The sequence below is a fragment of the Mizuhopecten yessoensis genome, unplaced genomic scaffold (assembly GCF_002113885.1).
Source record: "Mizuhopecten yessoensis strain PY_sf001 unplaced genomic scaffold, ASM211388v2 scaffold195, whole genome shotgun sequence".
Classification (NCBI taxonomy): domain Eukaryota; kingdom Metazoa; phylum Mollusca; class Bivalvia; order Pectinida; family Pectinidae; genus Mizuhopecten; species Mizuhopecten yessoensis.
In genome coordinates, this window is record NW_018403425.1 from 27,479 (window position 1) to 30,051 (window position 2,573).

General features: G+C 37.2%; 1 long non-coding RNA gene across 1 annotated transcript; it reads left to right on the forward strand.

The window, feature by feature from the left end:
- The first annotated feature begins 416 nt into the window (after positions 1-416).
- Positions 417-1,186, forward strand: LOC110459359. Its single transcript, XR_002463889.1, has 3 exons — positions 417-507; positions 837-906; positions 1,107-1,186. It is a non-coding gene; the product is annotated as an uncharacterized LOC110459359 (long non-coding RNA).
- Positions 1,187-2,573: the final 1,387 nt, after the last annotated feature.

Sequence of the window (2,573 nt, forward strand, 5' to 3'; positions counted from 1 at the left end):
GGAGTTATAACACTTAGTCCTTATATGGAGTTATAACACTTAGACCTTATATGGAGTTGTAACACTTAAACCTTATATGGAGTTGTAACACTTAGACCGTATATGGAGTTGTAACACTTAGACCTTATATGGAGTTATAACACTTAGACCTTATATGGAGTTACACATTCATGGTTTCTACTAAGATGTTGGCATGTCTATGACTCTTTGAGCCATAACATCTACTGACTTTCCTACCACATTTAGTTTTCTGGATAGTACAATAGTATGATGAAACAATAAGAGGATAAATTCAGTAATAATTGTAGAACAATGTAGCTAACTGTAATTTTATTGAAATGGGGAAACTTTTCCATAGTACAAACCTGAACTCAATCAATTTTTATTTTTAGTCTGCAGTGTGGGGGTAGTCATAAGGGGCTTCCCTGGGGGAAGGTAACCTTAGGATGGGCATACTGGCAGTGCGATGTCCCATCCATATGTATGTAGGGCATTCCAGGATCCAAGGTATGGTTTGCTCATCAACTTTGCCTTAATTAAGGGTGTATGGTACGCGTAACTGACAGATTTGCTTTTGATTTGTGCTGCAGTTATCTCCCTTTGAATGTCTTAATGCAAGGTAGTGAAACCTTTGGATAATAATTTACATAAAAATTGCACATGATATTCAATATGTACCTGGAGTCTCAAACAACCACTCAATGAGAACAATCAGTAAGGTAGCATACAACCTTAAGAGAAAGAAATTTCTTGAAAAAATATCAAGTACCAGAACCTGATGTTGTTTGGAAAATGACTGAGAGTTGATTTGTATTGTGAACTGTTTCCAATTGCAGGGTTCCAGCTGAGGCGAAAGCTGGCGGCTTGGCCTGATGTAGCCCAAAGCAATCCCCTGGTCCATAGGAGGTAATTAACACTCATGAAAATAATTATTAAAATGTGAAAGTAAAATGTTGATTGCAATTAATTTCTGTTCTCATAAATGTTTACCTTAAATGTAGTTGAAATGTTGAAAAATAATTAACATCAAAATGACACAGCATGTCTATAGATGCAGTTGCTCTCATAAGAAAGAAAAATCTTATGCTTGCCTTCACTATTTTCAGGACATGGGGGACGTGCCTGGAGGTGGCACTGATGGGACACTGGCAAATCTAATATATATGGACTGTCTTCATCCTGAGGTAATTGATAGTGTAGAAGATCTAGAGATAGCAATCATGTCTTAACTCATTTCTCAAGATAGCTTGAATGAGTTCTTACTGTATCGATCTTCAAGGTCAGTTTCTATATTATAATGAAAAGATCATTGTCTGCATTCTGTATCTCTGCACTTCTGGCACAGTCTGGCTTGAGCATCATGCACCTGCTTGTATTGGTTTTGTTTCCATCATTTCCTACTTTGTGCATATTTCTTTTTTGTACAATGTTAAGATGGAAAATCAACTTTTATATTGAAAGATGGTTTCTTGTTGACTTCAAAACTTCTATATTTATAGTTCTATTTCTACCATCAAATAAATCTGAAATTTTCATAAACACCCATGTGTGAAACCAAATTCTAAATGACGAATACACTCCACTTGTGTTATTCACTGATGATTTTAATTTTGTACTAAAAAATGGCTCAAAAGTTGCAAGAAGACCATTTCAGAATCGTACCCTGTCTTGACTCTTGACAGGCTACTATTGAGGTCTCAGATTGGTACAGAGTAGGGTATGGTAACCTCTAAATGTCATTGAAGTGAGGGGGCCGCGGTGGCCAAGTGGTCAAGGCGTCTGACATTCTGCTACCACCAGCCCTCCACCTCTGGGTCGGGGGTTCGAAACCTACGTGGGGCAGCTAGCTGTCACCAGGTACTGGCCCTGTGGTTTTTCTCTGGGAACTCCGGCTTTCCTCCACCAACAAAACCTGGCACGTCCTTTAATGACCATAGCTGGTAATAGGACATAAAACACAAACAAACCAAACCAAACTTTAAACTAAAGTTTACCAGCAAAATCAACTAGTTTTACCACTGTCACTACTATTATGAAATATTAATTTATGACATTTTCAAAAGAAATGTTGCCTTGAACTTGACTGATTAGTAGTTTTTCGAAATTTGAATGTTTTGAAATACAAATGAAAAAAAGGAAAACAAGAAAAGTGGATATTAGTCAAACTCAGAACCTTTACATTACGAATCGTACCTTTTAAATTTACAAGCATACAATGTAGGATCAAAATGAGTTTCAAATTTATTGGCCCAAAGCACATGAGAAACTTGACAGGGGAAGTCACTCTATAAACCCCTTTTCTTGCTTCGTCTTCTGATAAGAAGGGAGAATACTCCAAATCATGAAATTCTTGTATTGGAACTTTTCTTCAGGATTGTTACTGATGCAGTGGTACCCTTAACCTGAAAAGGCCTAGTGATGGGCCGATAAAGAGCTATTACACTTAGGATATTTTACTTTGGTCAGCAGGCCATGAAGATCGACACCATTGCAATCACATGATTGTGCAATCACTCCCTTTTCTCCTTTAAATATGATCGCAATCAATCAAATTAAAGTGTAGTCAACGTGCT